This window comes from Sus scrofa, chromosome 6, assembly GCF_000003025.6.
Source record: "Sus scrofa isolate TJ Tabasco breed Duroc chromosome 6, Sscrofa11.1, whole genome shotgun sequence".
Lineage (NCBI taxonomy): Eukaryota > Metazoa > Chordata > Mammalia > Artiodactyla > Suidae > Sus > Sus scrofa.
In genome coordinates, this window is record NC_010448.4 from 8,518,625 (window position 1) to 8,546,451 (window position 27,827).

Here is a 27,827-nt window from a genome sequence, read left to right on the forward strand (position 1 = left end):
TCACTTCTCTTTTTCTTCTTGTTCCCTGCACACTCTTTCTTGGGTCATAACCTTAAAGTTAATTTCAGATAATGGTCCCCAGCCAGCCGGCCAGCATGTGCGTCAAACACCGGGCAGGGTCCAGCATGTGGACATAGCGGTGGGCAGCAGAGCTCTCGGCACCACCCTCGTGGAGTGTCAAAGTTTGGGGGAGCAGAACAGGTGCAGGAAAAGCCAAGGTGGCTGGGAGTGGAGGGAAGGGGTGGAGCATCACTGGTGGGAGGAGCTTGTCGGCTCCCTTCATGCTGCATCCGTATTGGCCAGGATGCTCCTTTCTGGCAACTCCGCTCCTTGCAGGTTATGCTCTTGAAGTGGACCCATTTAGGAGGTGGCTTTCCTTGCAGTTGTTTTCATGGGTCCACTTTGATCTATGGAATCATCCCACTCTAAGGCCCCGTCATGGAAATGGCATTTCATCTGTAGATTCTGCAGAGAGGGCAGTAGTCTTTGTTTGTTTGTTTGGTCTTTTTTGGCCACACCTGTGGCATATGGAAGTTTCCAGGCCAGGGATCAAATCCCAGCCACAGCTGACACCTATGCCACAACCACGGCAATCCTGGATCCTTAACCCACTGTGCCACAGCGGGAGCTCCAAGAGGGCAACGGTCTTTAACCTTCTATGTTAGTGGAATTCAGATCTGCTAAGATGAGGTGACTCCTTCTTGCCTTTGCAGCCAATGTGTTGGCTGTGGCACTTTTTTCAGATGCTGCAAGATGACCCACATCGGTGTCAGGCTTCAGAGAGACAAAATGGAACCACAGAGGATTGCTTTCCGAGGCGTGTCAACCTAAAAGGGAGGTTTCCACCCTGGGGACGTGGCCAGTGTAATTAAAGCTGGGCTTTGCTGGCCACGCCAAGGACTAGGTAGAGAATCAATTAAGTCCGGTCCTTGCTAAAGGCACACAAGTTTCTCACCTTAACTTTGACATTGATGACCTGAAATAATTGTGTAACTTAGGGCTTCTGCATGCTCTCACAGGCTCTGTCTTATGGCTTTCTCATCATAAAGAAGGCTGTGCTAAAGGGGGGCTCAGCCTCAGCGTGGAGTGGAGTCTGGCCCTGCTGGTGCGAGCAGACCCAGCTGTCCGTGGGGGAGCGTCTAGGGAATGACCTGACCGCATGGTTCTGGTCACTGAGCTCATGAAACATCAGCCACTCTCCCTGTACCAGGCACACCGGGATTTCTCCCGAAATGCCACCCGGCGCTCTCTCGCTGCTCTGTGCGGTGAATCCCCACCCTCCTTTGAAATAGATGCCAGCAACTACCATCGCCGAAACCTGGGCTCAGCACTTTGCATCCCTTTGCTCATTTCATCCTTCCAACCACCTTCCACAGTAGGTAAGACGCTTCTTATTTCACAGATGAAGAAATAAGGCCAGCAGTCTTGGTCTCCGGGTGGGGAGGGAACAGAGGCTCTTTCTTTTCTGGAGAAGATTTGCTGATGTGGGCGAATCCAGTCCCCACATCCCACCCTCCCAGAGGTGCACACTGGCTGGTCACTAGTGAGTGGACATCCTTCTTAGCCAGAGGAGGTTAAGGGCCGCCAGCAGGAAGCAGGCATAAGGCTCTGGGCTCTCAGGCACAGCTGTGCCATGCTGCTGCCTAACTTCCGGGGTGTGGGTCACCCTCCCTCGGGCACCCAGCATCCCAGGATCCTGCTGCGCTCTCTTGTCATGAGTCCATGAGTCTGGTGGGCAGGGTACTAAGCCAGTGGCTCCTTGGGAAGTCTGCAGAGAAGCGCCAAAGAGACAAAAGGAACAGAACTCCGCGAGTCCGGTAAAAGAAAATGTTCACCAGGTTGATACAAGATGCTCCATCTTCAAGGCCGTCCATGTAGCCCACAGTCTAATTATTGGCCACTGGAGATATCATCGTAGAAGGTTTTCCTGTGGAAGTGTTTTATAACGCATCTATAAATCCAGAGACTGAAGATCAGCCAACCTACATCTGCTCACCCCGCCCCCCCCGTAACACATACAAGCTGTTCTTACCTCGTTATATCTTAAGCTTCTTTTCTCAGTGAATCTGAGATGTAATTCATTACACACTTGGACTTTATGGTGTGTTTATGCTGATTCGGATTACAGAATAAATGACTACCTGCAGTTTAAAAAAAAAAAAAAAAACCTAATGAAAAAACAGGCATCAATCAGGAACATTTATGAATAAAGCCTTTAAGCATCCATATTTAGAAATATATATGATATTTAGAAATGGATCTGAAAAGACTTATGTAATGTGTTTTAATCAAATCTTGAAGAGAAATTGGCCAATAAATCAAATCTTGAAAAGAAATTGACCAATAAATCAAATTTGGAAAGAAAGTGACAGATAAATCAAGTCTAAAAAAGAAAACAACCAGTATATCAAATCTGTGGTGTATTTATTAAAGCAACGGATCCTGGTTTTTTTGTAAACTTGTGTCTTTCCTGAGCCTGTGCTTTAGGAATGTATTCAGGAAACGAGATAATGAACTGTATGTGTGTATGATAATACACACAGACAAGATACTCATGCTTTTGAGTGTGTGTGTGTGTGCATGTAACACACACAAATAATTGTTAAACCCAAATAGAGAGTCTGGAGTGGGACAGAGAGGAGAGAAAGCATCAGTTGTAGGCAAACACCCAACACCCACCTCACTTTTATGTGGTTTCCAGGATTTATCTATATATAAAACATCCTTCTTATATATAAACAGCCATTTTTTTAATATAAAATCCAGTGGACCCCAGCAACAGAATTCTTTGGGGACCTAGAGCAATAATATCTGATGAATTTTAAATACTCTTTTGCACAAATTAGGTTATATCAGTTTCAGAAAGGGCATTTTTTTTGCATCTGTACAGCAGTATATAGAATATGATATTTCATTTATTTTAGAATTTGTTTTCACCAAAGATATTTCTAAGTATATATAAGTATACTCACACAAGTGTGAGTGGGGCGGGGGGTGTATGTGTGTGTGAAGAATGCTTCTGAGTGACCAGGTCTCTGTGTATCTCTCTTTCTCATTGCCTTCACCTGAAGTAATAGATACCTTATTTCAGAAAGAAACTTAAAAAAAAACAACAACAACAAAAAAAAAACAAAAAAACTTTGGGCTGCTGCTCATGTCCTATGCAGTCACATGTCCTGTATTTCCCAACATAGACATGAATTGAAACTGCTTCTTTGCCCCCGTAATGGAACTTGCAGTTGTCAAATCATATGTCCCAATGTCTGAGCTTGGAAAATCTTATTCCCTGTATTTATTTATTTATTTTTGTCTTTTAGGGCCGCACCTGCAGTATATGGAGGTTCCCAGGTTAGGGGTCAAATCAGAGCTGTAGCTGCCAGCCTACACCACAGCCACAGCAGCGTGGGATCTGAGCCGTGTCTGTGACCTACACCACAGCTCACGGCAACGCCAGATCCTTAACCCACTGAGCGAGGCCAGGGATTGAACCCGTGTCCTCATAGATACTAGTTGGATTCATTACAGCTGAGCTACAGCAGGAACCCCCTGTCCCCCATATTTAGATGCCTTGTTAGTTTCCAGCTTATAAATGTCATGTAAGTCCATCCTCTCCACTGTAACTTCCAATGAGAATATTAATAATTGATCAGTTGTCAGGTTAAGTTTACAGTTTTTTTTGGATGAGTTCGACAGGTAACATTGTGTAAATTTAAGTTGTACTGCATGTTACTTCGATACATTTATATATTATAATATGGTTGTCATTGTAACAATAATTATCACATACATAATTACAATATAGTATTATTATCTGTATTTCATATATTATGTGCCTTTTCCCTTTAGTCCATACACCTGAGGCAGGTCCTCATTCCACCCATTTTACAGAGGAAGAAACTGAGTCAGAAAGAGAAAGTAACTTGCTCAAGTTCCCACAGCTGGTGACCAGCAGAGGCTGGCTTTCCTTTTTCCCACATTCAGCAATATTTACTCCGTTTCAAAAGTGTACAGTCATGTGAATGTTACTTTTAGGGCCAGACCCCCAATGCCCATCTTTCTCTTGGCTGCATGATGCTGCTGCTTGAGGTCAGCAATAAAATCAAAGATGAAACATGGATGGACACCTTCTTCCAGTGCTTGTGAAAATTTGATCCTATGTCCTCATCTAAAGCCAGTTGCTTCTTTTAGCTCCATCCTGGTCTTACGTGAAATGGGATTGTTTTAATTTGTAGAAGTTTCCATAAAGATAGACTCCCCTCCTGGGAACCTTAAACATGATCACTTGAGTGGCATTTTTCAAAGATGCTGAAATTTTCGAGCCCTCATTTCATCCCAGGTCACCCCAATCCATACAGAAACGGGTGTCAATTATGGTATGTGATGAGAAGCTTATTTTCCGTGGTGGTTTTCAGGATTGAGTCTGTTAGAGCCCACTCTGAGTGGGAAAAAATAATTCTTTGGCTGATTTTGATTTTCATCCAAGTTACTGCATGGTAAACATTTAAAATAAGATATCTCACATTATCTTACACTAAGGTAGCCATAACTGTGTGCTCACAATGATAAGACTTTTTTTTTTTTTTGGCTTTTTACCTAATGAGATTGGATGTTAAGGTTTGTTCAGTCTCCTTAACCCTTTGATGATATTGGTAGATATTTATATATTTTATCTATAGATTTCCAGTAGATCTTGGAACATTATCTTCTGGAATCACTTGTCCCCTTGGGCGGTTTGTGGAAAATTCACACCGTTGGCACCAGAACCGGCTTTATGGGCGTGCGACGTGTCCATGCAGCCGAGGCTCCTTGCTCAGAAGGGTGCCACACCTGCCTCCGTGCTCTGCATCCATTTTCTGACACGCGGGATGATGTTTGAGTGAAGGGTCTCGAACTGTCATCTTGTGGGCCTCGAGAGGGATGCAGCCGGTCCAGCACTGCGTTCTCCACTTTAACCAAATACATCTCTTCTCCACGTTTGATGTGCTAGCATTGGAGGTCCACCGTGGCTCTGAATGTCCCAGTGCCAGGTGTCACTTCTGTTCTGTACGCCTTTCTTGTTCCAGGCTTACTTTCTTCCTCCCAACCCCGCCCTGTTTAAGGATGGAATTTAAAGCCCTGGAGGGAAAGACTCGCAAGACCCTCCGTTTAATATTCTAGGGGTTTACGAGGAAACAGGCAAACCACAGAAACGTACGCACGCCCCATGACCTCGTGGGACGTGATGAGAGATACTGTCCTGCTCTCAGGGAGCCAGAGGTCCCTGGCCCAAGGTGGTTTGAGCTCAAGCAGCACGGCCTTGGGCCTTTATGGGACGCATCTCCGCTCTGGCCAGCGTGAAAAATACGCAAGCATATCAGCCTCCCTTAGCTTGGCTCTTCATTCTGTAACGTCAAGTTTGCCGCTTGGAGGTGATGGTGATATGATAACATCGGCCAGTTTGCACATAGGAACAGCATGAACGTATGATGTTGACGAATACGTAAAATAAGACGGTGTTTGAGTGTTTTCCTTTGCCTGTTGATATTTAAGTTTTTATAGGAAAAAATAAGGATGGAATATCATTTAGGAAAATAACACTCCGAAATCACTCCGCATGTCCTCATCTCTAAATCAGCATGTCCAGTAGAACTTCCTCTGGCGATGGAAATGTATATGTGTGCTGCCCACTGCAGTAGCCACCAGCCACGTGCACTTGAAATAAGGCTAGAGTGACAGAAGCACCGAATCTTCCATTTCAGCTAGCTTTCGTTAACTTAAATTTATTTATTTTTTGGAGTTCTTATCGTGGTTCAGCAGAAAGAAATCCAACTAGGAACCATGAGGATGCAGGTGCTATCCCTGGTCTTGCTCACTGGGTTAAGGGTCTGGTGTTGCCCTGAGCTGTGGTGTAGGTTGCAGATGTGGCTTGGATCCTGTGTTGCTGTGGCTGTGGCATAGGGTGACAGCTGAAGCTCTGATTAGAGCCCCCCCCTAGTCTGGGAACTTCTATATGCTGCAGGTGCAGCCCTAAAAAAAAAAAAAATTATTTTTTAATTTTTTATTAAAGTACAGCTGATTTACAATGTTATACCAATTTCTGCTAAAAAATTGGTATATATACCCAGGCATATATACATATACATTCCCTTTCTTATATTATCTTCTGTCATGGTCTATCCTAAGAGCCTCTATACAGTTCCCCGTGCTGTACAGTAGGACCTCATTGCTTATCTGTTCTAAATGTAAGAGTTTGAATCTACTAACCTCAAACTCCCCATCTGTCCAACTCCTTCCCCACTCCCTTTTGGCACCCACAAGTCTGTATATAACTTAAATTTAAATCATCATATACAACTAATGCTTGCTATATTGAATAGCACACAGTGCTAGTCTACTTATTTTTGTATATGCTCTTTAAAAAAAAAGTAAATTTACAATGTTGTGTTGGTTTCAGGTGTATGGCAAAGTGATTGAGTTATATATATTATATATATGTGTAAAATATATATATTCTTTTTCCGACTCTTTTCCATTTTAGGTTATCGCAAGATCCTGAATGTAGTTCTCTATGCCATACAGTAGGTCCTTGTTGGTTATCTATTTTATTTTATTGTATTGTATTTTTACTTATTTATTTTTTTGTCTTCTTAGAGCCGTGCCTGTGGCATATGGAAGTTCCCAGGCTAGCTATAGCTGCTGGCCTACCACAGCCACAGCAACGCAGGATCTGAGCCACGTCTGCGACTTACACCACAGCTCATGCCAACACTGGATTTTTAACCCATTGAGCGAGGCCAGGGATCGAACCTGCATATTCATGGATACTAGTCAGATTCTCTTCTGCTGAGCCATGGTGGGAACTCCTCTGTAGTGTGTATCTGTTAATTCCAAATTCCTACTTTATCCCTTTCTCCTTCCCCTTTAGTAACCATAAGTTTGCCCTCAATGTCTGTGAATATATTTCTGTTTTTTAATTAAGTTTATTTGTATCTTTTTTTTTTAGATTCTACATATAGGTGATATCACATGACATTTGTCTTTCTCTGTTTAACTTACTTCACTTAGTATGATAATATCTAGGTCCATCCATGTTGCTGCATATGACATTATTTCATTCCTTTTTATGGCTGAGTAATATTCCACTGTATATATGTATCACAACTTCTTTATCCATTTATCTGTTGATGGACATTTAGATTGCTTCCATGTCTTGGCTTTTGTCACTAGTGCTGCTATTAACATTAGGGTTCATGTATCTTTTCGAATTAGAGTTTCTTCCAGATGCATGTCAAGGGGTGAGATTGCTAGATTTTTAGTTTTTTAAGGAACCTCCATACTGCTCTCCATAGTGTGTGTATCACTTTACATTCCTGTCAACAGTCTAAGAGGGTTCCCTTTTCTCCATACCTCTTTAGCATTTATTTCTTATTTGATGATAGCCATTCTGATGGTGTGAGGTGGCATCTCATTGTAGTTTTGATTTGCATTTCTCTCATAATTAGCAATTTTGAGCATCTTTATATGTTGACCATCAGTGTATCTTCCTTGGAGAAATATTTAGGTCTTCTGGCTTAAACTTAAATTTAAAAAGCCATTTTCAGTACTGTTCATATTATATTGATAGCACAAAAGAATTATTCCTCTTATTTTTGTACATGCTTTTTAATTTTATATCCAATCTTATCTTTTTCTCTGGTTGGCCACATCTTACCATTTGCCATGTGCCTTTAAAAACTTATCTTTACAAACTTCTCCCCACCTTTTAGTCCAAGATTCCACAATGGAGGGTCTTGGTGTGGCTTCATGTGTTGGTGGAAGAAGAGAGGGCCTGGAAATTGCTCAGCTCTATGCTTAGCATTGAAACTTGGCCAAACCTGAGGGTTGCCATGTCCTAACAGCCCAGAAGATGGGACATGGAGACAGAGAAGCCCTGCTCAGTGCCATGCCTTCCTCTCCTGCCCACAGTGGAGCAGAGAGCAGAGAGAGAAGGGAGTCCTGGGGAAGTGGTGTTGCCTCCTTGACAATACCCACTCTTTGGGTGAGCATCCTTCTCCTTGGGGTCCAATGTAAACACTTTGTTCTCCACCCCTTGTCATCTTAGCATCAAAGCCTCAGCATAGGTACCATTCCCATTTTATACACAAGAGGAAAACAAGAATCAGAAAGTGACTCTGCTAGGGCAGTGTTGCTTGTGGGAAACAGTAGTTTGGGCCAGACTGTGTTTGTCTCTTGCCCTCTTTTAAAAGCTTGGGAAGAATATTCTTTCATTACGTTGTTAAGGGTTGTAACACATTATCAGCTGAATAACTTTGTCCAGTGGAATGCACAATTCAAAGTGACATGGTTCTGCTTAAAAACAATCTTAAGATGTGGTACATATACACAATGGAATACTACTCAGCCATAAAAAAGAACAAAATAATGCCATTTGCAGCAACTTGGTTGGAACTAGACATACTCAGTAAAGTAAGTCACAGCAAGACAGATACCACATGATATCACTGATATGTGAAATCTAAAATATGGCACAGGTGAACCTACCTACAGAACAGAGACAGACTCACAGACGTGGAGAGCAGACTTATTGCCAAGGGGGCGGGGGAGGGAGTGGGATGGCCTGGGAATTTGGGGTTAGTAGATGCAAACAACTACATTTAGAATGGATAAGCATTGAGGTCTGAATATACAGCACAGGGAACTATAGCCAATCACTTGTGATAGAACATGACAAAAGACAGTATGAGAAAAAGAGTGTATGTATATGTATGATTGGGTCACTTTGCAGAAATGGAAAGACCAATGTGAATAAACTATAATAAGTTTTTGTAAAAAATCCTAACATTTGATTTTTATTGCCTCCATGGTTGCAAGAGAGAGGAAGACAGAGAGATGTAAGATCAGACATAAAACACATGCAGGCCCCAAAGGCTGAAATGTCATAGAAAGGGATGGTGTCTTTTCTTTTATAGGCAAGCTTCTGCCAACGTATGATGTAAAGACCATTCAGGGTCTAAATCACTTAGAAACAAGCACCTTGAACTCCTCACGAAGCCTCTCATGATCTGCTTGCCATGGCGACTCCAGATTAACCAAGGCCAAGGGCAGTGTCATCGACTGCCACGGGGCTGAGGTGTGAGTCCCAAAAGGGAAGGAAGCTAAGCCCTTCCAGCCCAGGAAACCCGGTTGACCCCTCAGAGCACAGGCCCCAGAAAGTCCCAGCTTGCGAGTTGCCCCGGGGCCCGAGCAGCTTTGCCACAGTCACGAGACTGGACCCGTGCGCACAGCCTGGAGCGCTTGGCCTGCAGAGTGGGAAAGCAGTTCCCTCTTTCTCGGACTGCTTCCCTTTGTTGTCCGTGGGCCACGGAGGCTCTGGGGGCAGTGGGGGAGGTGTGATCTGGAGCCTTGCCATAGGCCCCAACCCGGAGCCACTGACCCCAGCCGCTTGGACGACGCCAGTCGGGAGGCTGGCCTTGACTCTATCTAATCCAACAGGCACTTACTCATCACGTGGCCCTGTCCAAAAATAACACACACTGGGGGCCTTGGGGACACCAGGCCCAGCTAGCGAGAGGCCCTTGCAGGCCCGGGAACCCACCTTCCTGTTTGCCTTCCTGGCCACCAGCATCGCAGCACCTCCCCAGAGCACTGAGGGCCCATTGGGTGTTCCTGGACTGGCATCCTTCTGGGAGCCCAGTGCCCACCACTGACCGGCCACTGGCTGTGTGAACTGTCATGCGTGGTCACCGAAAGGCAGCAATGCCTGGAGTCAGGAGAACTGGGAGGAGCCAGCCTATCACATGCCACCAGGATGCTGGCCCGGGCCAGCCCTGAAGCTCTTTTCTCATTATATAAAATCCTAGTAGCTTAGGGATGCCAGGAGCACTGGTAGTGCTTTGTTTGAATTCAGGCCTGTCGTTCACCTGCAGTGTAAACGTGAGCTTGTCGTATTATCAGTGAAGCCTGGGTTTCCTCTTCCTGAAAAAGAGAGTCGTTCTTGTGTGACAGTGTTGGGGTGGCGCTGAGGTAGCAATGGACCTAGAGTCCCTGCCAGGGCCCAGCAAGGCCTTCTCCCAGCTCTTGGCATTATTGCTTCACTCCACAAGGACTTGAACCATGGGTGCAGGTGTTTTCTGCACCTAGTGTGCATCGTCTGCCAGTTGGGAGAGAGCTTTTGGAGGTGAGGCAGAGTAATTCGAATCAGGATTATTGCCCCCAGTTCGGGAATGTGTGGTAGCAGTCAGTGCATGTGGGCTTTTTGGAGTCACAGTAGTAGCAGTCACAGCAGTAACAACAGTGGTGGTAGTAACAGCCAGTGCAGTAGTGATAGCAGTAATAGTAGCAGTCACAGTAGCAGCAGCAATCATGATAGTATTAGTGGTGGTGTGGTACTACACCAACAGGAGTGGTAGCAGTGCAGTAATAACACCGGTAGTTGATACTTGCAGTACTAAAGTAGTAGTGGTGGTAATGGTACTAGCAATTGTAGTAGTACTACTAGTAGTAGCAGCCAACCTTGATTATGCTCAATTCTCCCATGGACCAACATCTTGACTTCTCCCAACTGTCCTAAGAGAGCCGCTCTTGCCTACGTGCAACAGAAAATGATTGGTTTTGATGCCCCTAGTCATGTGCATCTTATTTTATTGAAGTATCGTTGATTTGCAATGTTGTGTTAATTTCTGGTGTACAGCAAAGTGATTCAGTTTTATGTGTGTATATACATTCTTTTCCATTATGATTTGTCGCAGGATATTGAATCTGGTTCCCTGTGCTGTGCAGTAGGACCTGGTTTCTTAATCCATCCAATACTTAATAGTTTGTATCTGCTAATCCCAAACTCTCCATCCATCCCTACCCACCCCCACCCCTGGCAATCACAAGTCTGTTTTCTGTGCCTATGTTTCTGTTTCGTAGGTATGTTCATTTGGGTCGTATTTTAGGTTCCGCATATAAGTGATATCACATGGTGTTTGCCTTGCTCTTTTTGACCTCGCTTCGTGTGATAATCTCTAGGTCCATCTGTGTTGCTGCACATGGCATTATCTCATTCTTTTGATGGCTAATAGTCCTTTTTATATACGTGCCACATCTTCTTTATCCGTCCTTCTGTAGATGGACATTTAGGTTGCTTCCGTGTCTTGGCTGTTGTGAATAGTGCTGCAGTGAACCCTGGGGTCCAGGGCTCATAGTTAGATGCACAGTTGTTTCTTTCCAGTCTGGGCTGTGAAAAAGTCCATCAACAACAATCACCTGGTTGGGACCTCACCAGGTCATGCTCCTGTCTCTGTGGTGCCAGGAAAGCAGACACCCAGCAAGGTGTCCATTTTTCCACAGCAGCTGCCAGGGAGCTCACCATGGGCACTGGGCAGCTGTTGAAGATGGTCGGGGTGATGGCAGAAGGGACCCCACAAGGTGCTGACCCAGCCCCCCAGCCAGTTTTCTTGTTAGGCAGCCAGCAGTCCTTTGGCATGTGCACACCTTTGGGCTCAGAGCAACTGATTTTACTCCGAGGTTGAGTGGTTGGTAGATTGTTATCTGGATTGTTTGGTTCTTGTGATTCTGCCTGTAACCAGGAAGGCCAGAGCTCAGGGCTGGGGAAGTAGTACTGCTGCCTGAATGGTAAGCTAGTCCTCTCTGGAGATGCCCTCTCTGGGGGTGATGTGGAGATGCTGTATTCTGTGCTGTCTGATAATCCCCCACCCCCGACATTCCTGGACAACCTCTAGTGCTCCACCTGCCTAGTGGCCATCAGGGTCCTTTTGGCAGTGGCCCTAGGGCTTCAGTCTCAATTCCTAACCTGTAGCAACAATAGCTTTACAATGGGAGCCTCTCCCAGTAGTGGCCCCCGGGAGAGATTGATCTGGTCGTGTGTACTTAAACTTTTTTTTTTTTAATTACAGAAATAATATAGTCTAATACTTAGGAAAAAAGCCAAAAAAAAGAAAAAGAAAAAGCAAAAATTGCTAATAATCCCATCAGAGAAAAATTACTATTATTACTTTGGAGAATGTTTGCTGTTGCAGACGATTTTTGAGTGTTTGTATCCTGTATGCACACCTGGAAGTATTTTTCTACTTAGTGATAGGCTCTGTAAAATTGACTTTGTCCAAAAATCATTTTTTGCAAGTCTGATGAATATTTTACTTTTTGAACAAAACAATTTAATCATCAAATTATTATCGAATATTTATGTTGCCTCCATTTATTTCCTATTGCAGATAACACTGCATTGAACATATTTATATGTGAATCTTTGTTGGAACCTCTGATTATTTCTTTACTATAAATGCTAGCCAGTGGAGGTATTTGTTAAACCGTGATTTTAAAATGTAATACTCAAAATAATTACTTTCTAGAAAGATGGAACTAGTTTATACTATAACAAACGCTGAAAGACACAGCTGGTTTCACTGTAACTACCTTATTAGATCATTTTGTAGAACTTTAATTGATAGTGATATATAATATCTTGATGTTTTAATATCTTTATATTACATATGATATATGGTGTAGTATTTTTACATATAATATTTTCTGTTTACTCTTAATATTTTTTCTTGTTTTATTTATAGCCATTTTTATTCCTCCTTCTATGAATTCTTTGTTCTTTTCCTTCCTTTCCTCACTTTTTTCCATTTTATGTGATTGTTGCTTTCCTTGTTGATTTCTCATAGCTCTTTATATATTGTGTTTTAACCCTGTGTCATATTTGTAGCAAAAAATTTTCCATGTTTCTCTCTTGCCTTTTAAGTATATTTATATTTTTATATGTAAAATATTTGTGTTGTACTCAAGGTTAAATATTCTTTCTTTGCTTTTACTTTTAGAAGTATGTCTCCATTCTCTCCAGTTAATGCTTCATCTATACTTTCATTTTTATGATTTTGAATCTGACTTTTAAATATTCAATCCATTTAGAATTTATTTTCTAAATAAATTCTAAATGAATTTATTTTGTCATTTGATATGAAAAGCTGATGAATTTTCATAAATAATCAATTATAATAGCATTTGTCAAAAAACTCTTCCTTTCTCCACTGATTTTGATGCACCTTTTATTGTGCTTTAACTTAACACACACACAGGGAAATGTATTTCAAAATTATTTCACTTCCTTGATCTATTTGTTGATTCTTATAGTGGGACATAATTCTTTCATTACATTTATGAAAAATTTTAGTATATGCTACAGTGATCATTGAATAGAATTCACTCATTGTAGCCAGAGAGGGAATCAGATGCTGACTTTTCAGATCATTAACCGTGGACTCAAGTTGTTTTATCTCCCTGAGAGTCTGTGAACTCACCTGTGAAGTGGGCTAAGACGGTGTCTGTGTCACGTGGCATCTGGAGCCCTTCCATAAGCCTGCACTTCAGGGCCTGAAATATAGAAGGTGCTCAATCAATGGCGACTGTCATTCTCAGGTTCAGAGGTTTCACATTACATCTATGACCTCATCCGTTGGGGTGAAAAGGGTGCCAGCTGTCTCCCTGGCACCCAGGCCCCTGGGTTTGAATTTTGCAGCTCTGACATTTCAAGGTGGCAGATCTCATGGCACCTGAAGAATTTCTGGGAGCCATCTGTTCTCAAGTCCATGCGTCACAAACAACAACCTGTGCGTACTTTAAAAAGACGGATGGGGTTCCGAGGGCTACAGAGCAAAGTCCAGAGTGACATCCATCTATGGTCAGGTTTGGCCGGGAATGGAGACAGTGAGTCTGGTTTGAGTGTCCATCTGGCTGAGTTCGTAGACCAGCTCCACTGATTTACAGCTGTATGACCTTAATCTTCTGAGGGGCCAGTGTTCTTGGCTATAAAACGGGCCTTGCAATAGTACCTTCCTTTTAGAATTCTTGTGAAAAGTAAACATGATTTTGAATATAAAGCACTCGTCAGAATGCCGGGTGCAGTAAATACCCAGTGACTGTTGAGGCTGCTGACGTCATTGTCAGGTATCAAGGCGTCTTTGGATGTATCTGTTGGGGCAGCCTCACCACGTTGGAGCGGTGAGTCTGAGTGTGACTCTGTGCTGGCTGAAAGTGGATTTGAGCTGAGAATAGATTCACCAAATGACCCACTTTATCATTTAATAAAATGTGCTGATTTGGCAAGTTGAGATCACGGTCTTCCCCGGATCTTATGGATGTGCAGACATGGTGAGCCTCTGGGTGCATGTGCATGTACACACACACACACACACACACACACACACACACACACACACACTCATACTCATGCAAATGTCTGCTCCCATGTGAATCTAAGTCCAGATACACACAAGTTTCCCTACCAACATCGTTGTGAAATATGTGCTTTTTGTTGCTGTTGTTGACTGGCAGAAATTGGCAGTGAATTCCATGCTCTGAAATTTCATAGACTCTGTCTGGGCCAAAGTTTTATAAAAAGTATATTGCCTACTCAAGGCAGTGTTGGTGACAGCTGCCTTACATAGTTGAGTAAGGCACTAGGATTGTGATGGCTCATAGCTTAAAAGGGACTTCTATTTATTTTTCCTATCCTATTTGTCTGTCTGTCTATCTAACCTATCTGTCTATCCATCCATCCATCCATCTGTCTATCCATCCAACTACCCATTTATCTATCCATCTATCCATCATCTCTCTCTATATATAAATGTATGTATATACACACATACATACATATATATATATATGTAATCTATTTCTATCTATCTGCCTATCATCTATCTGTCCATTTCTGTGCATTTATCTGGCATGTCTTTATGGAGCACCTACTGTGTACCTTGCATGTAAAACCAAGGGTGAGTTGGACATAATCTTGATTCTGGGAATACTGTCAGCTGTGGTAGAGAGGCGTATAAGCAGATAATGAACACAAAACTTTGTCCATGGCTCCATTTATGATCTTGATTTTCGTTACCATCTCACATGGGGCTATGGCTCAACTGAAGAAGAAGCAGGTGCCGTCTCTAAGCCTTCATGAGTAATGCATGTTGTCTATAAATATATGAGAACTATCCATACTCACTCATATTTCCAGCTCTTCTTTCCCTCTTGGACCTAACAATACTTCCACATGCCTCTGGGTGTTACCATGATCCCCTAAGTTGATGGGACCAATAAAATACTAGTGGGAATAACTAGTGGTGTTTCTGGGTGGAAGCTTTTAAGAGTCAGAGTAGGATTGTCTGAGCTCCTGTTGAATGCTGTGGCATTTAATTCCCCATATTAAGGAAGGCTTCACTCAGGAAAGTCAAAATCCTTGAGCCAGACTTGGAAGCAAGAGTAGAAGTTCCTTAAGAGTAATTCATCTCATCCTTACAGCAGTGTTGTGAAACAGGTTGTATTTTCATCACTGTCCTTGCCATCATCACCAGTGGATGAGAAGATTAAAACCGATGCCTGGAGAGACTAAGAGGCCAGCCCACTGTCCATGGAAGAACCTACACTCAGATTGATTTTTTTTCCCTCCAGGTGTAGGCTCCTTTTAGACAGTACCTGAAAAGGAGCTGGTGACTGGTCACTCGTCTTGAAGGTGGACACTATTGGCCGTATTTTGTAAATTGCAGGTCTTAGGGATATAGGGCATTGCATGTAATGTATCAAAACCTATGTGGTTATGAGTGTTGAGTTAGTTTTGTAGCATTGCATTCCAGGAATCATTCTGGCACTTTCTCAGAGTGAGACATAGTCTTTTAAATCCAGATGCCCAACTGGCCTGACACCTTGGTTTCCAAGAGGAAAACCACAAGGTAAAGTGGTGAGATAAAGGGGGACACACACAGAAAAAGAAGCAGCAGCATGCACGGCACTTAACTTTTTCTTTTAACTCAAAGAAAAATAACAATAATAAATCCCCCTCGGATGCAGTGTTCATTGGAAGACATACATGACATACACTTTCAAAGCTTAGGAATAAGAGCTTTTCTGTCTGTCGTCCAGTTGGACTTCAAGAGCCGTCTTTGAACCGGTCACCTCCCCAAGTTGATTCTGGTCTCTTTCCTCCAAGGGTTGTCATTTAAAATGGATCTCGAGGCCGAGAGCGCACCTAAGAGTAGGGTATAAGGAGGGTGGCAGCGAGGACCCCAGGTGAGCCGAGGGTGTGGAGAGCAGGGTGCCTGCGTTTCCCACGCCTGGCCCATCCCTCCCCTGTCTTATGTCCCCTCTCTTCCTGCGTTCTCCTCCGGGGAGGTGGACGGGGGCCGTGGCCTGGCCTGACCTAGTGCACCCGGTTTAGCAGGCATTGTGTGGGTGGCAGGGAAGGCGGGAGAAGGCTCTGTCTGAAGGGAGGACACTCTGGGATTTGAAAATTCATTTCTCCACGTCCCCATGAGCAGAGTTAATCACCCAGGAGGCCGCCCCGAGGTTGCCGGAGCTGCAGGCCCACGTGGAAGGACAGGTCACAGCCCGTGGGGAGCGGATCACCGTCCCTTTTCCTTCTTGCTCCGTTTCTGGAAGCTTCAGCTGCGGACGCAAGATCAGGTTCTGCGCTCCACGGGCACTGGAGCGGTCTGAGCAGATGGCCTGCGCTCTTCCCACACTTCTCCTGGGTCTATTTCTCGCATCAGAGAGGGCACGTCTGATTCAGCTGAAGCGTTTAGGGCTGGTCATTCACCAGAAGACCAGATTCCTAATTACAGGGATTTCAAGCAGCAAGTTCTAATATGCGGAGTTTTTTTTCTTTTTTTTTGAGCCCATCCCTTGACCTTTCGTTTTTGATTCAGCTGTGTAGAAAACAGAGAATCTGTGAGAGAGCCGGAAACCACATTCGATGGGCCCCTCACATGAAAAAGTGATTTTTAGACACAGAAATAAAACATAGGTCCAAGGCCAGCACGTTACCCCCCTTTAAAAGTATCGGCTTCTCTTCTGTTGATAAAAAAGATGACCCTTTGAGGAATAGATAAATAATTTCTTGGCGCATGTTCTTGGTCCATGTCTCCAGTTTAACTTTTACACAAAGAGACCAGTGACGAGAAGATAAATATAGAGAGAAAAGAAAGAAACTAAGACACTAAGTTATCCCAAAGGGCATTCCTGTGTTAGTCATCTTATAAAAATTATATGTACCACAGAATATCTATTTTTAGAGGCCAGGAGGTTATGTGAAGCAGTTTAGATGTCGGCAGAGACCCAGAGGCCAGCTCCCAGTGATGATACTGGATATTTAGATATTTGCTTTCTTTATTTTAACTCTGCAAAGCTGGTACCGACCACATGGCTGTGTTGGCCACTTGGGGCAGCAAGACTGGACCATGTGCTTCTTCAGAGATATCCGAGGTTCTAAGTGATGCTTTTGTGTTATTTTTGCCCATCTTCTTGCCCTGGTTAAAACACACACACACACACACACACACACACACCACACACACACACACACACACACACACCCCCCACACACACACACACGCAGGAGGTCAGTATGCACCTTCTCTATTTTTTCTTTTGGCTGCCCCGAAGCCTGTGGAGTTCCTAGGCCAGGGATCAGATCCCAGCCCTAGCTGTGACCTAAGCTACAGCTGCGGCTACACCCGATCCTTAATCCACTGTGCCAGGCCAGGGATCTGACCGGTAGCTCGGCGCTCCCAAGATGCTCCCAACCCCATTGTGCCACAACGGGAACTCCCACATTCTCTGTTTTAACACCCAGCAGAGGCCTCTTTCAGGAGAGGAGAGGGTGGCCCCAACTCTTAGGCAGTTACAATTCAACTTTTATTAAAAGCCTAAAAGAGCCAGAGAAGAGACTCGTCCAAATGATCTGATGAGGAAACTCTATTTCCACTGTTTCTCGTGAGTTAAATCCTGCCTGAGCTTGTAGAGGCCAGATTATCTGTGGCTTCTCTTCAGAGCCGAATACACTCACTTTAACTACTGAGCAGCTGAAAATCTGTTGGATTTAGTGCTTCAGGCTGCAGGGAAAGGCACCAGAAATGCACCAGCTTCTGTCTGCCTGCATGTTTGCTTTTGTGTTACTTTCCTTCATTCGGTGCAGCTCTGATGCAAGCTGCCTCTCAAGGTGCAACTCTCATTTGCCCCAAAGACTCGTCTCCCTGTGGCTCAGGCTGGCGCTGCCACAGGCGACACGCTGGAGCATGGCGGTGACACAGCCGCACGTCCAAGGCCCCCTCCCTTCCCCTCAAACGGCCGTTGGCCTGTTTCTACTCCACACTCCATGCAGGTAATCGGAGCCGGCTAGCGCTGGAGAAGGTACCCGAGTAGCCCAGAAAGGCTCCCTCTGTGCTGCTCGGGGATGCTGGCCAGATTTAGCAACTGAAATCACAAGGCGCCCAGTTCCATGTGAATTTCAGATAAATGACAAGTACATTTTTAGGATAAGTGGGCTCAATGTGATATCGAGACTTATCCTAGTAATTGTTCACTGTTTATCTGAAATTCACATCAAACTGGGCGTCCTGCGTTTGACCTGGTGTACCCTGGGGAACCTTCCTTAGGGGCATCTGTATGGGCTCCAGGCTACCCAACCCCTCTCCCACCCCAGGGCACGCAGCCCTTAGAAAACAGAAGAGGACAGCACACACCCTAGATCCCTGGTGCTTTTCTTGTCTGTAAGGGGACCTCAAGGTTTCCTGGTTTAAGAAACGACTCCCACAACCCTTTTAGGGACAAGAGAAGCAGCACATGGGAGCTGTTTTCCCCCAACTCCACTGCTGTCCTTTAATTTAATTTTTGCAGCTGGAGAGACTTGCCTTACCCCAAATGCTCAGGCAAAGCAATACATGATTCTAACAGCTCTGTAGCCCTAGATTGAAAATGGTTCATGATGGTAACTATCTTTCATCTGGTGTGTTCAGAGTGTCTGCTTTAACTCTGTTGCTCCTCCAAACACTGGGTACAGCAGAAATTCTAGGAAAATGGATCTTGGGGAGTTGCGACTTTACCCAGAGTCTTATAGCAAACTCCCAGCTGGGCAAGTCTTGGATGGACCTCCTAGTTTCTCCTCCAATGGGCCTTTCCACACCCTAGTGCCATCTCCTTAACAGACAGAGCCCTCGACTGGGTCTTGCATCCTTTCTGGCCACAGGGAATTGGCTCAAGGTAACCACTTGCCATTTCTTCCACCATCTTTCTATCTCCAAGGTTGTCATGATGCCAGAGGAGAGCCATAACCAGCCCTGAAAGGCGACCGTAAGCCACAGTTAGTCATTAATTTCTTTTGCTATTTAGTATTTTCATTATTTGACTAATGTTGTCTGTAAAAGTAGGACGTTAGCGGAAGTTCATGAAATTCAGACAAAGGTGAAAAGAGTCATCACTTAGTCGCACTCTCAGTCATTAGAGAAGATTTGGGTCTTTTTGTTTGTACCTGCTTTCCGAGGCATGGCCGAATACATGCATCCATTCCTCTTTGTGCAAATGCCTAGAAGCACACTTTATACAATTTAAAATGCCCTGAAATGTTTTTCATTTGGCGTTCTCCAGGTACATTTTCCAATGGCATTTAAATGTTCTTTGAGAAAATGGGGGTTCAACTATTTCCTGATATTCACATCTCTTTCCTTTAATGCCCTCGGGGTGGGGGGAGGGCTCTGAATTTTCAGTAAGCCCTTTAGGGCCCCCGAAGTGATGGGATGGCCAAGCAGAAAAGGCTTGGGATGGTTAGAGATGAGTGTCCTCTCCTTGGACCTTTTGTTTATTTTTTTGTCTTTTTGTCTTTTCTAGGGCTGCATCTGTGGCACATGGAGGTTCCCAGGCTAAGGGTCTAATCAGAGCTGTAGCCTCTGGCCTACACCAGAGCCACAGCAGCGCGGGATCTGAGCTGCATCTGCAACCTACACCACAGCTCACGGCAACACCAGATCCTTAACCCACTGAGCAAGGCCAGGGATCGAACCCGCAACCTCATGGTTCCTAGTCGGATTCGTTAACCACTGAGCCATGAGGGGAACTCCATCCTTGGACCTTTTGAACTGCTCCTGAGACCTCAGGAAGCCAGCACACCGTTTGTGTCAGTGTCCTCCAGTGAGAAGGAATGTGGCCTGTGTGGTCTGTGTCATTCTCCAGCTCAATGACACGTAAAGATTAACAGGACATTAACAGAAAATGTTTGGTGATGTCTTTGAGGTTGGGAGTTCCACAAATATGTGGTATGTATCAGTAACCTGTTTGTTTGGGACCCACTTGAGGGCCCGAATATTGTTCTAACAGTTGGAGAGGAAACTTCTCTCCTGACACTTGATGAACAGAATATGCATCATCCCTTGTTTGGAATTTTGTTAAAATTGAATTCACTGAGTGCTCGGTCTCTATACAGCCATCTGTACATTTAGCCAACATTTATTAAATGTCACTCCCCTGCCAGGTGCTGGGCAAGGCACTTATACATGTATGATTCCACTTAACCCTTCCAGAAACACCCTCTGAGTTATGAATGCTCCTTTAAAAAACTATTTTTAGGGAGTTCCCAATCAATCTTTTCCTCCTTCCCTCCCTCGCCCCCCCCCCTTTTAAAAAAAAAAATACACAAGAAAATTTGGAGTTCCTGTTGTGGTGCAGTGGTTAACGAATCCGACTAGGAACCATGAGGTTGCGGGTTTGGTCCCTGCCCTTGCTCAGTGGGTTAACGATCCGGCGTTGCCATGAGCTGTGGTGTAGGTTGCAGACGCGGCTCGGATCCCGCGTTGCTGTGGCTCTGGCGTAGGCCGGTGGCTGCAGCTCTGATTCAACCCCTAGCCTGGGAACCTCCATATGCCGCGGGAGCGGCCCAAGAAATAGCAACAACAACAACAAAAGACAAAAAGACAAAAAAAAAAAATACACAAGAAAATTGACTTAGGATAACTTAAATCGCCTTCTTAAATGAAAAAAATCAGGATAAAGTATTCAAGGACGTTGTTAATTTTATAAAGTGTGTTTCTAGGCATTTGCACAAATACGAAAGGACACGTATTTATGCAGGCCTCACAAAACAGATACAAACAAAAAGACCAAAATGTTCATTTCCTAGTGAAAAAGAGGGCCACCGAGGGAATGTTATTTCCATCTGTATGTTTTTCTTTAGGGCTTATGTTTTCATCTCTTTGTTTCTAGAGGAGGGTGGAGACCCCAGCCCCTTGGAATGCTCCTTCAACACCCTGCCCCCACCTTCCCCCTTTTGGCTCAGGGGAAGGTGTAAGGGGTTGAGGAGAGCCCAGATGGAGTTTGAAATCTCCTCGTTGGAGATTCCAAATCAGTTCCAAACCAGGAGTTCCAATCAGTTACCCCCACTTCCCAACCTGCCTCAGGACGCCCCTGATGTAGCAGTTGAGTCCCAAGATGGTCTCATTCCCAGTGGGGATGAGGACGAAGATCGGGGCTTGGCTCACAAAGACTATAGGTAGGAACGAAAATAGAAACTCCTGACAGCTTGATTTCCTTTTGTTGGCACCAAGCTCTGTTTGGTGGAGCTGGAAGGGACCCTATAAATGTACAAACGCAGGGAAATCCTGCACCGGGTCATCAACTGCCTCCAAGGGGCTGAAGGGAAGGCACATTACTGCAGGGAACCAGCTCCGAGAAATCGCTGCATTTCTGAGAATCCCTGAGTGGTTAGTGATTGTAAATAAAGGAGCCAAAGGCAGCCAATTTCATTTTCAGAGTTTTGGATTATGCTGTCAGAAATGCATATAAGCATATGTATTCAATAATAGCACTAATATAGTGGGAAGCTCTCCCCTGGCTTCCCTCTCGCCTCTTTTCTCCCTTCAAATTGATATCTCAGAGCCTTAAGTCAAACTGTGTTTTATTAAGAGAATGGGTTATTTGAGATATGGTTGTGACATTAACCAGGGCCGAGCCCAGCTGTAGTTCTGCCAAGAGCCTTCATGCTGAATCTGGATTTCAGTACAGAAAGAGCCCTGCTCTCTCCGTTTTGCTTGGCTTGGATGATTTTGCTCAGTTCCTACCCAAGTGGCAGGGGTTTTTGCCAAGAGCAGGATGAGTTCCCGGCCACTGGGACGGTGTCTGTTGATAGTGTGGGTGGTTCACAGAAGCTAGATGCATCCAACCGCATGAGTTTGGCTTTCTTCTCCATGAACGGGATTCCAGAAAATCATACCATTGCTCCCGGGACTGACATGAGACTGGGCACAGGGCTGCTGGCACCTGGGAATGGGATGTGGCCAAGGAACCAAAGGGGGCAGAGAAAAACTCTTGGACTATGAGACCCCTGACAACTTGAACCGAGTCCTCGAATTCGCTTTTGGAAACCATTGCCTTCTTTTCTGTTGGTCATGGCCCAACACGTTGCTGGCGCCATCTTGCTAAGAAACCTTTGTCTCAGGTGGCTCTCCCCAAATCACTTGATAGTAGTTTCTTTTCCAAAGTGCTGTGAGGACTCTTACAGCTGCTCCCACACCATCCTCTCTGAGAAGTGAGCTTGATGACTCTGACTTGAAATGCTGGGACCTCCCTGAGGGTCAACCCCCACCAGGCCAGAAGCATGCAGGTCTCCCGGGACTTGATTGGGGTGGAAGCACCCTAGATCTCATGTTTAATGAGATCACCAAATATTGGCATGAGAAAGGGAATTTGAAAAAAAAAAAAATGCGGTGAACTTTCAGTCTCCTTTCTTTTCCCTAATGGAACTCTATCCTCTGGGTCTGTCGAAAAGGGAAATATTTACAAGATCTTCCAATGAGATGCCATAAAGCTGAATGACTTCTTTTGTCTGAGGAGTTGATTCCTCTCTTCTTGAGGTTATTTTGATTCCATTTAAGCAAGGTAAGAAAGCCAGCTTAGCGCTATATTTGGAGACAGTGAAGCCAATGAAACCTTATATCAAAGAAACCACGCAGTTCTGAGATTTTGTGGGCAATTGTATTGGGTGAGGGGAGGGCGGATATCTGAGGACCAAAACCAAACTGAATCTCTCTAGTACAGATCCAAAAATATGGTCTATCCCTGGAAACAGGCAAGCTGACTAAACCGCAAATGACACACGGCCATTTCCATTTGAATGGAGCCAGGTTCCCCTTCCGCCCTGATGTGTTGAAGTTGGCCTGCACTGGCTCACAAGGGCCCATTGTTAAGGTTTTCAGAAACTTATGAGTCAGTTGTTATACGCAGCCATGATTAAAAATTAAATCACGTAAACTCACAAGCAAATAAATTTTATTTTTAAAAGTGCGTTCCGTCCCCGAAAACCCTGCCTTCCTAATGATCTCACTGTGTAATAGCGTTATCTCTGCTCTTACTAGGCTCTGCCTCAGTTGTGCTAGATCGTGAGGTCCTATCACACATCCCTTCCCAGCTCCACATTCGGTGGGATCAGAGTCGCCTGAAATTGGCCACCGTGGAAATATTTACATCAGAGAAATGAGCACATGATACAGATCAACACACAGCCCCCCCCCCACACCTTGTTGTCCTGAAGAGTCAGTTGCAAAACATTTACCAGCATACTCTTCACCTACAGGACTCATCTCCTGAGGCTGAACCTCTAAAATCAAGGAGATGTGTACCTGGGCTCATTGCCTACAGCCATTGGTCCGAAGATGCAGTTACTTTGAATCTGTTCACACCTGAACCCAGAGAGACCAGCAGATTGGTGTTCACGGGGTGGAAGGATGTAAGGTCTCATTATTTCATTTAATTTTTACTGATGAATTAAGAGCCCTTTATCACACAGATAAAGCTACTCTCATACAGATGCTTGGCATTTTAAGGCAAGGAAATTGATTTCCTCACGTGTCTCCAAAAATCTTCTTTCCAGGGATCTAGGGAATTTAGCTTACGGGGTATGAGTGTTAGTAACTGTATCCTTTCTCCAGCATCTCTTTCTCCATACGTAGCACTGACTGCCAGAGAAGACATTGACTCCTGAATGTAAGGTGACAAATCTATTTCATCTTTTCTCTAATATCTATTTGTAGATAGAATCATTATATATATATATAAAACAACACCCAGATCTTAGCAGATTTAAAATCAGGTATCTTTTTTTTTTTTTTTTTGTTTCAATGAAGGGAACTCCAATATACATCATCGGAAACCCTTTGCAATGAAAACTAGTAGCCGAAATGGATGGATTAATTCTTCAACTTTCAAGGGATTTGAAAAGTTTCACTATGGCTTTTTCCTTTTTTTCAATCTCTCTCCTGGAATAATCTAGTTCTGCTTTATCTAACCTGCCTTTTCTAAATTGATCAAATTGCTGCCAATATTTGGAAAAGGCATTAAAAAAAAAAAAAAAAGATCCAGCATACTATGTATTTTGTTTGATCTCCAAGACCAGTTTGTCCCCCTCCAAGCGCACGGCTGTGGACAGAGCTATGTTTTCATTTGCGTGGTCTTGCCAAGTCAGAATGGGAGTCACCCTTCTCAAGGTCTCAGGACAATCACTTTACCCAAAACATCCATCCCGGGTATTACAGGAGGCAGAGAAGCTCTGCATAGCTATTTATTTTAAGTGCCTGATTAAAATTTCATGAAAACAGGAAGTCAGAGGAAAAGAATAGATTGCAAGAGCGATGAAATCCGGGGCTTTGTAATTTTTAGCTCACAGGGAAAAAAAAAAAAAGCGTTAAATTGTAAGGAAGGTATATTTTCAGAATCGTGCTGTGGCCACTAATGGCATATTTTGTCACTGGCTGGGGAGCTAGTGAACTAAGAATGGGTCCAATTTTTTAAATCTTATTACACAGTTTTGCTCTCATTTAGAAATTGTCACCTTAAAGTAACCTAATGCTGCTCTACTTAAAGCAAACCTCATGCAGTTCTCTCCGTGTGTCTGTTGCTCACATTGTCTTTTAACTAAGGAGATATAAATGCTGTTCTGACACCATTGAACAGCACAGAATCTGTCCACCCCATAAGTTGATGTAGCCTAAGAACTTAATCTTATCTAATTCCCGTATCCAATGGGATAAAGAATTTGGGGGAAAGAAAGTAATGACATTTTTTTTTTTTCTGGATGATAACCGAATGATTTCTATATTTGGTCAGTGGAAAGTGTTTCTCCAAAGAAGTGTCTGCCGACCTTTAGCTGTCGAGGAAATCCGCACTCAAAAAGAAAAACCCATCATCGAACTAAAAATTGTCATACAACCACGCGCAGTGGGGAAGGAAGGACACATACAGCGTTCCTGTTCTATTGCTGGTCCTCGAAATTCCCACCTCCTGGCTGAATGTTCACCTTTGGGACCTCAAGCTGAGCTCTCATTTGGCTGACCAGACAGGAATAATTGCAACAGGCTAATGGCTGGGTACGTTTTATGTGCCCATCTCAAATAAATCCCTCTCTGAAAAACCAGCCTCCCGGTCTCTTCGCAGAGGCAGGCGTAATCCTCAGCAGGGCTGGGTCAGAGAGGAGGGGGCAGTTGAGCAAGACGGTGTTGCATGGCCCCCAGCTAATGCAACAAATTAACTCCCCCTCAAGGACGGGTTAAATCCTTTAGATCTCTTTCCAAGCTTCTCGTTTGCCCATTGAAACTGACCTGAACAGGGATCAGAGGGTTTATCGCTCAGGAAAAGCAACTGGGGATGCTGATGGGCACAGCTGGACGCCAGGATGTCCCTTCCAAAGCTCCCCAAATCCCCCAGGGCCTGAGTAGGCATGAGTTTATCTGGGGGAATCCGAGTATCTCTGGCAGAGGTGTGTGCGTGCGTGTGTGTGTGTGTGTGTGTGTGTGTGTGTGTATTTCTACGAGATGGCTGGAGGTCATTTCATGCTGATGATCAGAGGATCATTCCAATCATAGGCTTCCACGGTGGGGAACAAAAGAAGAAGACACTACGGGAAACTCTTCAAGTCTCCTCAAAGTTGCAAAATCAGTCATTTAATTTAGGCCTCATGAATTCATTTCCACGGGACTGAATCTGCCATAGGGGATGAAGATAGGCATTGGTCAAGGGCAGGTGGCTTGAACAGAGTGGGAAGTGAATGAGTTACTTCCCAGGGCCTCGGTTTCCCCTTGTGTACAGTGGGCCTTCTGATACTTGCCGAGCCCATGGCTCTGCATCTCTGTCACCAGTGTTCCAGGAACTGGCTTTGCTTCCTCGAAAGTCTTTGTTTGCTCCTCTGTGAAACCTCACTAAACTCTTGCGGTAGCCATGGCTCTTGTTGACCTGTCTTATCACCCAGCAGCACATCTAGGCAGGCACACTGAGTGTTCAGCAGCCAGTATTGTAGGATGAATGGATGGATGAATGAATGCTTTAAGAGTGTTGGGAGAGATGAAATGGGGAACATAGGTCATTGTTGTTTTGAGACTTGGAGAGATTCGGCAGACATTCATTTTCTGTGCTGGAGTTTGGTCTAGGACAGGGAAAGGTCCTCTGTAGTCTGTTTGTCCCCAGTGGGAGAAGAATTACCCCTGCCCGCCACAGGGATGCCTTGCAGAAGGCTGTTCTCCCCTTAGCTGTGGTGGAAGATTCCTGTTACAACAGCCATGGCTGGAAGGTGAACAATTACTTGAATCCAGTAGATCTTGACTTTGGCCACAAAGAAAGCCCTGTCCTCTAGTATCATGACAATATCTACTATCAAACAATATTGACCAATGGATCTGGAAAAGCACAAGAAAAATGAAAAAACAACTAGATGCAAGGTGAGAAATCTCTTAGTAGTCTTTTTATAATGACTCCAATGGTATAATCATTCACAAAACTCAAAATTCTTTCCCATCATCCCATCATTTTCCCCATGCTGGGTAGGATTTTTTGAGGCACAAGATGCTGTGTCTGCTGTTTGGAATTTGGAAATCTAAACACGATGCTCCTAGGGCGCTGTGCTACTCCGAGCCCTCCAACTGCATGGTATTTATGAAGCAACTTTCTCCAAGGAGCTCCAAGCCTTTAGAGTCTTAATCAAATTCAGCCTTATAACATTGGGCGATATTAAATGCCTTTTGCCCAAAGCCCCAGCAAGCAAAGCCATCATTGGATTGATCCCAATGCGAGAAGCCTCTTTGATTTAATCACGAGCTTCTCTTGACTCCCAGAGCACTTGGCTGAGACCCTGCTCACAGCCTTGCTCTGCCTTCAGATGCAGGCATCATGCCTGTATTTGTCTTCCCAGCATGACCATGAACCCTCAAAAGCCAGAGGCAAATGGCTGCAATACACCCCACACCCCATACGTGGCACAGGGTTAGTCACATATGTCTATGGAACCATGTAGGTTATTTATTAATTTGGGGGTAGCAGCAATTCCTTCCTCTGGTGCATGCACCAGGAGGTGAAACTACAGATGCAGCTCCTTTAGCAGATCTGTGTAGGGGAAACAGGCTTCTGTTTGCAAGTTTATGATTATTCCACGTAATGGCATCTCAGAGGCTCTAGACAGGAAGACGCCTGCCAAAGGAGAACTGTGTCTTCAACCCCAGAGAAGCTGGGGATAGAATTGAGGTGATCACATTACCCTGGAGTGCTGGAGGATCCCTACTTTCTGGGGTTGAAACCACGTGGGTTTCAATCCAGGCTTTACTTCTAAGTAGCTGTGTGTCCTTGAGTAAGATACTTAACCTCTCGGAATCTCATATGCCAATAACACCATCTTTGGCCACCAATACATCTCAGTTTCTCCTGTGCACTCGCTGCCCCCCCCCGCCCCCCGAGATAATGCATCTGTCTTGACAGGTCTTACTTCTCCTCTTTCCCCTCCTAGAAGGTGGGGTGATTTGGAGATAGTGACTGCATTTTATTTATCCTTATTTCCCTGGCAAATGGGGATGAGAATATTAATACCTGTCACATAGGAGTATAAAGTAGAGTTATATTTAATCATGTGCTTAATCTGGGGTCTCTTCCGCATAGAAAACATATGAGAACTCTTGCTTCTTATAATAGTTTGTTCAGTAACTGCCTAAAGTGAGCAGTCCTGACTGAAATTGATGCTATTATCCCCATTTGACAGATAAAGTCACTGA

General features: G+C 44.4%; 1 protein-coding gene and 1 long non-coding RNA gene across 2 annotated transcripts in view; one reads left to right on the forward strand and one right to left on the reverse strand.

The window, feature by feature from the left end:
• The window catches only part of MAF (MAF bZIP transcription factor), a 441,277-nt gene that overhangs the window by 49,889 nt on the left and 363,561 nt on the right, over nt 1-27,827 (forward strand). The gene's annotated exons all lie outside the window — the stretch shown is intronic.
• Nucleotides 1,430-14,196, reverse strand: LOC106510470. Its single transcript, XR_002345300.1, has 2 exons — nt 9,575-14,196; nt 1,430-2,141 (listed from the first exon to the last, which is right to left on the reverse strand). It is a non-coding gene; the product is annotated as an uncharacterized LOC106510470 (long non-coding RNA).